Source organism: Pyrus communis, chromosome 8, assembly GCF_963583255.1.
Source record: "Pyrus communis chromosome 8, drPyrComm1.1, whole genome shotgun sequence".
Classification (NCBI taxonomy): Eukaryota; Viridiplantae; Streptophyta; class Magnoliopsida; order Rosales; family Rosaceae; genus Pyrus; species Pyrus communis.
The window spans coordinates 2142047-2156373 of NC_084810.1; positions in this window are offsets into that span (position 1 = coordinate 2142047).

The window sequence follows — 14327 nt, forward strand, 5'->3', positions numbered from 1 at the left end:
CTCTTCACATTTCTAGTCATACCCTGTATTATTGCAGCGATAATCCCCTATCACCACTCTGCATTTCTTGGCATCAGTAGTAGCTGCACATATGACAAGTTAAGAGTTTAATAAAATCAGTCCATATGGTAATAAAAAAAATAGAAAACTTCATTTTAATCTTTGGTACAGATAAGTTTTTAATTAAAATCATGAGTAAGATCTAAATCTAATTTTAGTCCCCTGATACATTAATAATCTCATTTATTAATTATATTTTGATGTTTTAATTATTTATCTTTTTCTTTCTAATTTTTAATGTATTAATTTTATTTCATTATAATTTTTATTTTCATTTCATTCATCGTAATATATTTTGTTGTGAACATTTAGATAAACTAATTTTTGTTATATAATATATTTCGATGTACTTTATCTTCTTCATTTAGGTATATTAAATTCATTAAAATACATTTCGGTATATACATTTAGGTACACACATTTCGGTACATGCATTTCGATACAAAAATTTAGGTACATTAATTCAATATAATACATTTTCGGTACTAATATTTCGGTACACACATTTAGGTACATTAATTTAATATTAATACATTTCGGTGCAAATATTTAGGTACATACATTTCGGTACTAACATTTAAATATATTAGTTCAATATCATATATTTCGGTACTAACATTTAGGTATATTAATTGAGTCTTTCAAGTTTGAAGAATGTTAAATAAAATTAATAAATTAAAAAACTCTTTTTTGGTCAAAAAAAAAAATTTAAAATTTGTGTATTAATAAATTTAAATATTTAATGGGAGACATTAAATAAAATGCACATTAATTATTTTGAATTAAGGACATATTAGGGACTAAAATCAATATTCAATCTAACACCAGATTTTTTTTTAAATTTTAATCTTCTTGAAGGATTAAAGTTCAAAAACCCCTAATTAGGCATGCATTTATATTTGCAATAGGACTACGTCGGGGGATTAGTAATTACCGGAGCCGAGAAGAACAAGAACGATTAGAAAGCTGAGGAGTGAAACTGATTTGGCTATCTTAACCTTTCAAATGTCATTATTTAGTGAGCTAAAGAGAACCTACAAATAGCTGAGCGAACTTGTCTTCGTAACTCCTGCGATATTGTGTTTATAGGGTTGGAGGATGGGTACGCAGGTTTTGACGGACAAGGATGAGAATACACAATTTCTAGACATAAATGGTAAACTAAAATTATAATATGAACAAGTCCGCAAGCAATGTATTAATCGTAAATGTTGCATATGACATAAGGAAATATTGACATACATAGTACATTAAAATAAACATTATTGGGCCTATTCTCTATAAGGATCCATTCCTATTTAGTTATGAATTACAAATTCTCACATACACATAAATAACTCATTAAAAGCACAAAGGGGAAAAGATTTGTATACATGTCACCCATAGGACAAGTTGTGGAGGATTGCAAAGCTCTACTCAATACAATCACTGAAGCAAATATCACCCACACTCGCTGAAACGCAAACGCTGCTGCTCACCGCCTTGCAAAAGTCGGTCTATCTCTGATGCAAAGCTGTGAATGGATCGGTTCTCCACCTAGTATCATAACTGATATAATTGTTGAGGACTGTATGTAGCCCTATGTTTAGAGATGAATCAACCTTTGTAATGCAATTAATGATGAAATGAAATCTACTATTGTATCTTTTTTTAAAAAAAACTGTGATTTATCTGTAAAATGAATGTATCCTTACATGTCGCCACACAATGTATTAATGATTAATGTTGCACAGATTGTAAGGAAATGTTAAACAAACGCATATTAAGCGAGAGCTAATTCTGTCTTATATGCATTTTTTCATTATAGATAAACACTACTTGGCTCTTTCTATGTAAGGAGTCACTAATTCCGTCTTATATGCATTTTTTTTAAACCAAAGATATTATTTACACTAAGAGGTGGAGATAGTGGGTTAGACCTCACAATGGGCTTGCAATAACATGAAGAGTCTACTAAACCATAGTACTAAGTGGCGTCTTATATGCATATTAAGTATACCAAAATAACTAAATAAGCACACAAAGAAAAAGATATATATGTAGACTTGTCTAATTATGATTTATTTGAAAGGAGAAATTACCCTTGCAGGAAATTGGCTAATTATTTTCCATTAAATGGTGCATAAACAAGTCCTAAAGCAATGTATTAGTTATCAGTGTTGCATAGGCTATATAAGGAAATGACTAGCAAGCACAACCCGATTACTTCGCTGATGTTGCATATATGGACGGCTTTCTTTTTATTTTCGTTAATGAAAAGAGTGGGTAAATTATATAAAACTACCTCAACTATTAGGTCATTAACAGTTTCATACCTCGTTTTCAAAAAATTTCAATGTCATATATCTTCGAATTTGTTGCAATGTCATACCTTCGGTCAGTTCACTGTCAGTTCCTCTGTTAAATGCTGACGTGGCATGAGGCATGTCCACTTTTTATTAAAAAAATTAATAAAAAATTATTAAAAACTTAATAAAATATTAATTAAATATTAACTAAATATTAAAAAATTAAAATTAAATTAAAAAAAAAAAAAACAAACAAAACCAAACCCAGATCCCACCCCCAACCCTCGAAACCCCATCCCCTTCATCATTTTCTCTCCCTGCAACCCAAATCCAAAATCACTCCCACCCATCCTCCACCTCCTCCTCCGCACCCATCCTCCACCTCCTCTGCGCACTCATCTTCCCATCCCCCTCCACCCGAGCCCAACTTGCAAACCAGAAAAAGAAAAAAAAAAAAAAAAACCCATCTTCATCTTCCCTGACCCCCCTTCCCTGCAACCCACCCCTTTCTTCCCCTTCCCGTCTTCCCCAAACCCACTGTGCACCCATCCCCCACCTCATCCTCCACACCCACTACTTGCAACCCAGAAAAGAAAAAAAAAAAACCCATCTCCCTTTCCCTGCAACCCAGATCTCGTCTTCCCCAATGGGTGTGGATTTAAGGAGTGGGGTGTATAGAGGAGAGAAAAGGGTGGGTGCGGAGGAGGATGTGGAGGATGGGTGTGGTGGGTTTGGGGAAGACAGGAGGGGGAAGAAAAGGGTGGGTTGCAGGGAAGGGGGGTCGGGGAAGATGAAGATGGGTTTTTTTTTTTTTTTTTTTTTTTTTCTTCTTCTTCTGGGTTGCAGGTTGGGTGGGGGAGAAGGGGGTTGGGGGGGGGGGGAGGGAATACGAACTGGGTTTCATTTTCTTCTTTTTTTTTTAAATTTTAAATTTTTAATATTTAGTTAATATTTAAATAATATTTAATTAATTTTTTAATAAAAAGTGGACCCCGCCTCATGCCACGTCAGCATTTAACAGAGGAATTGACAGTGAACTGACGGAAGGTATGACATTGAAACTTTTTAAAGACAAGGTATGAAACTGTTAATGACTCAATAGTTAAGGTAGTTTTATGTAATTTACTCTATATTTTTTATATCATATTTGTATTACCTCTCTAATAGAGGTAGGCCCACCAACACATGCAAATCTTATCTCTATTAAAGAGGTAATACAAATACAATATGAAAAATATGGTAATAGTAGTATTTTTGTAATGAAAATCACTTGGGCGGCTTGTCATTGTAATAATAGCACAATAAAACACCGTTGTTTAAAAGGGCGAAGCTATAGGCTGTAATAGAGGGGTGGGCTAACAGGAAGAAAATGAAAGTCTAAAACCCCCAACAATGACTTGAAAATGGGAGGTTCTAAGAGGAAAATGTGATAATAATCTGTTTAAAGGGTTATATTGGGTTTACGAATCTAACAAAATCTAAGCTAAATCAATGTAAGTCTGCTTCAGAAAGCTGATTGGGGAAGAAGCTGCCTTGCTGCCATAGTCCATTGGAAGAACAGCTCCACCCTTGATTGTTTACTATTTAATAGTTTCGAAGGTATATGGATTAGTTGTGACTAATTAACTTGCTTGCTCGATTCCTATCACTACCCCTTGTGCGACGAAACACATATCGTCACGTAAAGTTTTTACAAAAATAAATAAAATAAAAAATTATTTTTTAAAACCTTTGCGCAACAAAATCCAAATATTTCGTTGCCTATAATTATTTTCATAGTTTTTATTATTTTTTGAAAATTTTGCTCGACCAATATTAATATTTCGTCGCCTAAACCCTATTTACTTATTTTTTCTTTTATTTTATATTTTTGTTAAACTAAATTATTTTCTTTGCGCAACGAATCAACATTTTGTCGCCTAAACCCTATTTATTTTAATTTATTTATATTTAAAATTGTAAAATAAAATTATTTTCTTTTTTAAAAAATTTGCTCGACGAATATTAATATTTTGTCACATAAACCTGTTTATTTTTATTTAATTTTATATTTTAAATTGTATAACAAAAATTATTTTTTATAAATTTTGCGCGACGAATCTATATTTTTAGGTGGGCGCCAACAATGGGATGCGATAATTATTTTTTAAGACTTTGTGCGGCCAACCCTTCGTCGCACAAAACTTTACGCGATGAAAACTCAAAACCCTAAAAATATGGGCAATTGCCAAAAAATGGGACGCGGGAAATTTTTTTTTTAAGACTTTGCGTGACTAATATTTCGTCGCACAGTGTGATACGGTTCTCTCTAGACCTATTCTCTTACCTCTCTTTTCTCTTTTTCTCTTTTTTCTCTCCCCAAATCCGACCCTCTCTCTCTCACACTCCTTTCACTCAATCTCTCCTCTCTCTTCTTTATCTCTCACTCTCACTCACTCTCTCATCTCTCTCTCTCACAATCTCCTCTAACTCTCTCATACTCACTCCTCTCTCCCTTTCTCACTTACTCTCCATCTTGCCAAAAAGTATTTTCTCCCCAAATTTTAATTTTTTTTTCATTAATATGTGTTTTGGAGTTAATTTTGGGTTTGGGGTCGAGTATAGGGTGAGGGGTGGAGTTAGGGGATTTGGGATATGCCAATTTTAGGGGAGATTATGCCAATTTTTTGGTATTATTTTATGTTGTTTTTTGGTTATTTGACCATGTTTGGTTTTTTGTAGCGAATCGTCGTTAGGGGTGGAGTTTGATATTATTTTATGTTTGTTTTTTGGGTTATTTGACGATGAAAGTTGAGGACTAGGACGCCATCAGACTGCATCCCCTGCCACTACCACCACAATAGACTTGTATTAGGATTTTATTATTGTGCTTTGTTAATTTATGTGTTCATTTTAAATATATTACATATATTGGATAATTTGATCACTATTTTTCATATGTCAATTTAAATTAAAAAATAAAGTCATACAATTAAATTAAATTAAAAAAGTAAAAATTCGAGAAATCTTGCGCTACCAAATATTTCGTCATGCGAATAATTAATATAATTAAATTAAAACAAGAGAGATAATAAAACAAAAAGTCAAAAACCTTGCACGACAAAATGTTTCGTCGCACAAACAATTAATTTCGTTGTGCAAAATATTAAATTATAAAATTAAAAACAAAAAAACTTTGCGCGACGAAGATTAATGTTCTCATGCAAACCCTATCTTCACGAGCTTTGCACGACGAACCATGCATGGCAAAAATTTTGTCGCGCAAGGTTTTGAGCGACGAAATTATACTTTGCGCAACAAATTTATTTCATCGCGCAAAGTGTTTTTTGTAGTAGTTATGCTGTGAGATTTGTACTAAGTTTTTATGCTAAATTTCTACCGGATCAACCTTTGAAATAATATGCTATGACTTTTCATAACACCGAAAGGTGAAATATAGAGTTTCTATATCGTGCATTGTGATACTACATTGCGTTAGAAATTTAAATTAGTTAAACTGCAATTAGGTGTATATATATATATATATATATATGAAATGAATTGATATTAACACTCCAAAAATCTTATTTGGCACTTCAAACTTTTTATAATTAAAAAGAAAAATACACTTATAAAAAGTGTAAAATAAGATTTTTGGAATGCTAATAATAGTTCCCTATATGAAAGATGGATCTTTCTCTTTATTTGAAACTTGAATTAGAACATTAGAGAGATCAACGATGGATAGTGAAAAGCAATTCAATTTATTTTGTTTTATTCATTGTGATTCATATTTGATATTCCATTTGCATGAACGTCTAGCATGGATATGTGCATAAGCAAAAAAACTTCTGGGGGCCGGGGGCACTTTCGCAACTTCCAATGCCTTGGGGATCTATGGCAAGACATTTATCCATGCACGGTTTGTCGTAGCCTGACTTATTGCACGGGCAATCTGATATCACCACTTTGCACATCCCGTTTGGTTGCATAGCCACAATATTAATGCCTACACAAATGAATTTAGAATATATTAAATTTTGCATAATAAATTTACAAAATAGGTAGAGATTCTTAAAAAAAAAAAAAAAATTATATGGGCTTTATACTTTATTATTATCACGTATTATCCTACGCCATACATCAATTTTTTTTTACAAATTACACATTGAAATTTTGTAGTAAAACATTAGGAGATTACCTGATCCAAGAAGAACAAGAACGATAAGAAGATTGAGGAATGACGATACTTTGGCCATCTTAATTAACCTCAAACAAGTACTATGCTAGAGACGTAGAAATCTTAGAGATAGCTTTAAATTGATTGACATTGTCGTTCCTATGACATTGTATTTATAGGCTTGCAAACATGTATCAGTAATTAGTGTTGCATAGACTATAAGGAAGGAAATGTTTGGCAAGTACAATACAACTATTTTCTATTCTGGTTATGAGGTTATCCACTATATAGCTTATATATGATACATATTCATATTAATTTATTTAATAAAGTTCCTTTTTAATAAAAACAGAATACTTTATATTAGTAGGAAATGTAAATTCCTTACCCCAATAGGATTACAACTCTAATAGGATAATATATAGTCTAAGAGATATGGTAGAACCCTAAGGGGATATCCCAGATATGATAAGATTTAAACAATCACATCCATAATTTAATAGGACTGCAACACTCCTCCTTGAGTGTAAATACTCAAACAAATGGCGCATTAGGTCTTCAACGATGAAGTAAGTACAGTTGATGAAGTCGTTGACACAATGAGTGAATGCGAGTCTCAAATCAACGGAAGAATGCACAAAAGGTAAAACTCACAAAATCTCGCTATGGTAAAACCCAAGATGGGATAAAAACCCAGACTAAGGAGAAAAGTGAGAAGTTGCATTAAGTCAAAACTATACGTCCTCTGGACGCAAGTAGAAAGACTCACACGGGTGTGACTAGTTCAGGATGAATGCCTCATCAAACCTAGTTAGGTAACAAAACCCAGTGGGAAAAATGCTCCTAATCGTAGGAAAAAAAAGTACATTAAGATCAAGTGAGTATACTTCTGTATACTTCCCCTGAGTTTGACAAAACTTCCAAAGGAGAACCACAAGCATTGCATATGAATAGTTAGGCATATCAATTCCTTGAACAAGCTTCTAGAAAGTTGATTTCGGTAGTGACATCGTGTAGAGGTCGGTAAGGTTGTCTGGGATCGGTTTGCATGACTTCAATCTCCTAATGCTTTGTTGATGTGATGTAGACGCAATATGTCTTGACGTTGACTTCATTGATGTATCATGTCTTGGTTGAGTTGATACATGCAACATAGTCTTCATGGATCGTCGTCGAGACTTATTGATGGATGAAAACAGCAAGTACTTCGAATATGCTTAACAAGAGCTCTCAACCATGTCTCACGTGTGGCATAGTGAAGTAAGGTAGTCTTGGAATGATTCGAATATTTCGCAACTAAGGTCATATCGTGGACCTCCAAGATATTATGATATCCCTAATGGTAAAGACATAACCATTTAGGGATGTGCCTTGTGCTGGTTCGATAAGTAATATGCGTCAGCATAACAAATAAGGCAAACATCATTCCGAGGACCAATATGGGTCGAATCCACTCGGGATGTGTTGAGATTAGCCTAAATCCGCAGTACCTTCAGGGTAACGGAAAAACATCTCTAATACCAATTCAGTGGTTGTGTGTAAGTGTGATGCTGCATCTTTACCAATAGATCGACAACGAATGAGATGTCATTTCTAATACAATGAGCTAAGTACAACAAAGTCTAAAGTTGAACTCAGATATGGAACTTCAGATTCCATAACCTCTTCAAGGGTTTCATTTACATATAGTGTTTGGAATATCATAGGTATACTCAAAGGTAACACTTTCAGGGTGTAGTTTATTTGGTAGACCAAAGTATCATCAAAACAACACTTGAACTTTAGGTTAAGGTAAAAACGAGTTTTCCCAAGATCATTCATCTCAAATTATGTCTTCAGGTGTGAGGCAGTTTTCTCAAGCTCTTTTGGAGTCTTGGTGAGATTCATGTCATCGACATAAACTGTAACTTTAGCAATTCAGAATAAAACTTCATAGTTTAACATGCAAGGGCATAATGTCATATCCCTAACTGACCAAATAATCACTTAGACGGGTATACCACATTTGCCGGATTGCTTCAATCCATAAGTGAATGCCTCAAACAAGTTGATAGAGTGTTCCGTGATTTGGAACTATTTGAACCAGTCCATGTAATTCTTCAGGAAGTTACATGTAGATCTCTGTATCAATATCCCCATGGAGAAACGCTAACCACATTTCATAATGTTGCAGTCAATCATAGTGTGTTTGAGAGAAACCTTGCACTATAAGGCATGCATTATATCGCACTATTTCATTCATCTCATTACGCTTCCTTTCCCACTTATAACACAATAGGGTTCCCTTGGGTAGTGTAGGAACAATAGGTCCAAACATATTTTAGTAAGGAATTAAACCTAGATTGTGATTTCGGTTGTCCAATCAGTTCTACATTGTCACTAATTAATGGAACTCGGTTCGATATTGTTTATTTTCATTTATGTCGGTAGCTACCATATAAGTGAAAACATCATTGATGAATCTCATTCCAATTCCATTATTTCATCCAAACTAGTATATTGGACCAAGAACTTCAAATCTCGGAAGTAATCCGGATTAATCTCATGAGATAGAAATGATTAAGACAACGATCAAGTATGGATTCATTGTGTGTTGTGTTTTTTCTTTTCTAGGGAAGTGAATCCTATGAACCAAGTGATTTGTCATGTTTCAGGTTAAGACAGATTGATTGGCTATCCGCCTATGTACCAGACTGTCCAACAGGGGTTGCCACACTAACCTTCAAAGATGTTGACTCGACGTCCGTGTTTCCCAAGACCACCAATGAATTTTCCTTTTATCTAGATCACTCCCCCACCAGAACCGTGCCATCAGTTGGTGTAATTCATCAAAAAAAAAAAAAAAAAAAAATTCAGAAGCAAGAAACAATTCATGGCGTACATTGGAAGTGCTTGTGCAACCACCTTAATAAGGAGATCACGCCTCGCCGCACTCTAACATTTACCTTTCCAACCACATAGTCGTTGATACACATTTTCCTTAATAAAAACAAAGGTTTTCTTCTTGTTCTTCCCATTGTTTGGGCCCAAAATAATATTTTGGGCCGAGTTTAGAGTCATTCTTGGCCTAGTAGTATTTGTTTATAATCTTATTATGGGTCGTCCAATAAAGGTCGGCCAAATCCTGTTGCAAGAAGAATTGGTTTAGATAAAGGTGAGGTAGTTGAACCCTAGTGCAACAAGGAGTCTTAAAAGTTGAAGATGCTTAGAATTAGTTAAAAGTTAAAGATGCTTAGAATTAGGGGATGAATCTGGTTCGTTATGGAGTTCAGTTCAAAGTCCCATTGGAGCTAGAATTGGCCAAAACCTAATCAGATTAGGTTGAGGAATTCTAATCCGAGTACATTTCTAGTTCGGCCATGAATGAGGTTCGCTACTATAAATAGAGAAGGGAGTCCATCATTCAAGGCTTCTCCAAATCAACATACAAATTGCCCTGCGCAAAGCTTTTCAACAACCTTGAGATTTTATCCTCTTCCCCTTTCTTCCAACCAACACATCTTCAGTTTGGATAAACAGCATTGTGGAGGCAATCGGCGACATCTTCAATTTAGTTAGACAGCACTGGATCCGTAGTATCAGCCGACTGATGAGCATCTTCAGTTTGGATAGACAGTACTGTTTCGAGGTCGACTGGTTATTTATCAAAGTCTTGACCACTGAGGATTTTCGAGTCCTTGTTGGCGGAGGTTACCTCATCAGCTTTCTCGATGAAGTGAGGTGTTACAGGTTACTAGGCTCGGCACATTGAACGTCGAGTTTATTTTATGATTGGATATTCATAAGTACATTTTAGAGTTTGGCATTCCGACGGCCGAACCACAATTACCATCAAGACATTTATCTCATTCAAGTCTTTGTGTCCGTATAGTCTGGTGCCAGTTCGACGTGCTTATACTTTCATGAATATAATTACCGTGACCGAACCCAGTGCTAACGATTCGTGAACTTCACAGGACTAGCAGCCTTAGCTTCAAGCTTTAGAACCCAAAGGCCGAGATGTGTTCCTTCCTCTACCGCAGTTGCAAGATTGAGAAGCCATCAGACTAGTTGTATCCTTTCATCATTATATCAAGTTCTCATCTTCTGGGACGTGTAAGATCCCACATCGCCCATGGGAGTGATCCTTATATGTATATTCCCATCCCTACCTAGCACGAGGCCTTTTAGGAGCTCACTGGCTTCAGGTTCCATGAGAACTTCGAAGTTAAGTGAGTAGCGCGCGAGAGCACTCCCATGATGGGTGACCCACTGGGAAGTTCTCGTGTGAGTTCCCATAAACAAAACCGTGAGGGCGTAGTTGGGGCCCAAAATGGACAATATCGTGCTACGGTGGTGGAGCGGGCCCGGGATGTGGTGGACCTCGGGCGGGGATGTGATAATTTATTGTAAGATCCCACATCACCCAGGGGAGTGATCCTTATATGTATATTCCCATCCCTACCTAGCACGAGGCCTTTTAGGAGCTCACTGGCTTCGGATTCCATCGGAACTCCTAAGTTAAGCGAGTAGTGCGTGAAAACAATTCCATGATGGGTGACCTACTAGTAAGTTCTCGTGTGAGTTCCCAGAAACAAAACCTTGAGGGCGTGGTCGTGGCCCAAAACGGACAATATAGTGCTACGATGGTGGAGCAGGCATGGGATGTGGTGGGGGCCCGGGCCGAGATATGACAATTTGGTATCAGAGCCTAACCTTGACCGGATGTGTGCCGACGAGGATGTTAGGCCCACTAGGAAGTTCTTGTGTGAGTTCCCAGAAACAAAACCGTGAGGGCGTGGTCGTGGCCCAAAGCAGACAATATCGTGCTATGGTGGTGGAGCAGGCCTGGGATGTGGTGGGGGCCCGGGCCGGGATATGACAATTTGGTATCAGAGCCTAACCTTGACCGGATGTGTGCCGACGAGGATGTTGGGCCCCTAAGAAGGGTGGATTGTAAGATCCCACATCACATAGGGGAGTGATCCTTATATGGATATTCCAATCCCTACCTAGCACGAGGCCTTTTGGGAGCTCATTGGCTTTGGGTTTTATCGGAACTCTGAAGTTAAGCGAGTAATGCGCGACAGCAATCCCATGATAGGTGACCCACTGGGAAGTTCTCGTGTGAGTTCCCAGAAACAAAATCGTGAGGGCATGGTCGGGGCCCAAAGCGGACAATATAGTGCTACGGTGGTGGAGCGGGCCTAGGATGTGATAGGGGCTCGGGTCGGGATATGACAGGACGGCAAATCGGTCGTAGTTCATTCAGCCGATAATCAACCATTCGAAGCTAATATGATTTAGGCTCGCTATTACGATGATCACGTCGGCTACATAACCTTGTAAGGTTTTAACGAAGAAGGATGGTCGACTCGAATTTCAGTTCAGAAAGCCATCGAGGTTGGAGTTGAGACTGTTCACCAGGATTCGGCAAGACTTGAGTTGGCCAACATAATTGATGATCCTGATGTCTATCATAAAGCACCTGCTGGCTAAACAGGATAGATGCCGAGCCACAGTTTCATCTATCATGGAACACCTGCTAGCCTATTGGTATATTATTTCCAAGCAACCGAATTCTGGCATAAACTTAGTCGAGTTCTTTTCTGAAAGAGACAACGGTCTAGTCCTGTCACTTGATAAATTCCAAGCTGCCCCAGCCAAGCTCGAAGACAGTTGGTCCCAAGTCAAAGATCCATAGGATGAAATAAATGTTGGAACGGCCGATGACCCTCGGTCTTTGTTTATTAGTTCTTTGTTGCTTTAACCTATGAAAACCAAGCTTTGCAAATTACTCAAAGAATTTAAAGATTATTTTGCTTGGAGTTACCATGAGATGTTTGGCTTGGATCGAACACTCGTCGAGCACGAATTACGCATAAAGGCCGGTGGTAAACCTTTTCGCCAACCCCCATCGACGATTCTCGACCAAAGTTCAGCTCGACATAAAAGACGAACTCATTTGACTTTTCAAAGTCAGTTTTATTCAAACAGCTTGATACGTCGAATGGTTGGCGAATATTGTCTCAATTTTAAAGAAAAGCGATGCTTTACGTATTTGCACTGATTTTCGTAATTTGAACTTGGCAACCCTTAAAGACGAATATACAATGCCAATTTTAGACTTGTTAACCGACGTTGTAGCAAACCACGAGATGTTATCTTTCATGGACAGTCATGCTGGTTACAACCAGATTTTCATTGCTAAAGTCGATGTCCACAAAATTGCTTTTTGTTGTCCTGGGGCATTCGAGACTTACGAATGGGTCGTCATGCCTTTTGGACTTAAGAACGTCGGTGCCACATATCAACGCGCTATGAATACTATTTTTCATGACCTGATTGGCACAGTTGTTGAGGTATATATCGATGATGTTGTGGTCAAATCAAAGCACCACCGATCACATTCAGATAACCTTCGACAAGTTTTCCTTCGTATGCGCTAGCATAACCTTAAAATGAATCCTCCCAAATGCGCATTCGGTGTATCAGCAGGCAATTTCTTGGGTTTCGTAGTACATTATTGTGGCATCGAGGTGGATGAGAATAAAGCTCGAGCGATCATTGATGCTCTACCCTCGACAACTAAGAAGCAATTACAATCCTTACTCGGCAAAATCAATTTCCTCCATCGTTTCATTTCTAACTCAGCGGGGAAAATGAAGGCCTTCTCTACGCTCTTGAAACTTAAGGATTCTGACAAATTCGAATGGCGTGAAGAGCATCAAGATGCTTTCACGTAAATCAAGGTCTCCCTCACGACCCCACTTGTCCTGGTGCCACCTTGGTGCGGTAAACCTCTTAAGTTGTATATCTCGGCGGCCGAGGAATCTATTGGTTGTCTTCTTGCACAAGACAACGACATTGGGTGGGAGCAAGCCATTTTTTATCTTAGCCGGAATCTCAACTCAGTTGAGATAAACTATTCAGCCATCGAGAAACTCTATTTGGCTTTGTTCTTCACTGCGTCTAAGCTCAGGCATTACATGCTTCATTCCGTTACTCAGGTCATCGTTCAAACAGATGTCATTCGCTGTATGCTTACTTGGCCGATAGTAAAAGGTCGAATTGGGAAATGGACAATGGCGCTGTCCGAATTTAGTTTACAATATGTGACTCAAAAAGCTGTCAAAGGACAGGCCTTAGCCGATTTCTTAGCTCAACATCCATCCTTATATGGTTCTGGGGGCAACGACGTCGAAATCGGCATGGTGGAAACACGTGATAATTATTGGACGATGTATTTTGATGGCTCTAGTACCTCTACCTCGGCTGGCGTTGGAATTATCATCCAGTCCTTTGATCACTATAGATGGTATTTTTCTCTCAAGCTAGATTTCAACTGTACAAATAATCAGGCCGAATATAAAACCATCATCATCGGCCCTAATGTCCTTCACGACTTGAGGGCAGACCGCGTGCTCTCTCTTGGTGATTCAGAACTTGTGATTAACCAACTCAATGAGACTTTTCGTTGCATGAGTTGTACTCTGACACCCTATCATATGTTTGTTAGCTATTTAGTCAAATCGTTTGTATGCATTATGCTTAAGCACATCTCATGAGTTCGAAATACAGACACAGAAGAGTTGGCTCAAATAGCCTCTGGAGCACAACTCCTGAGGGCGAACTAGGCTAGGTCATACCAGTATTGCGATGACTACACCTAGCCTTGGTTAATCAACAAGTTCTCTCACACAACCACATAATTCGTACACGAATTATGTCCCTACCTTCGTTGTTGGAATGAGAGGATCTTATAAATATTTGCACGGTCGAGACATTACCAGACGATTGGAGAAAGTCAATTATGTAGTATCTTGATAATCCTAGTGGCA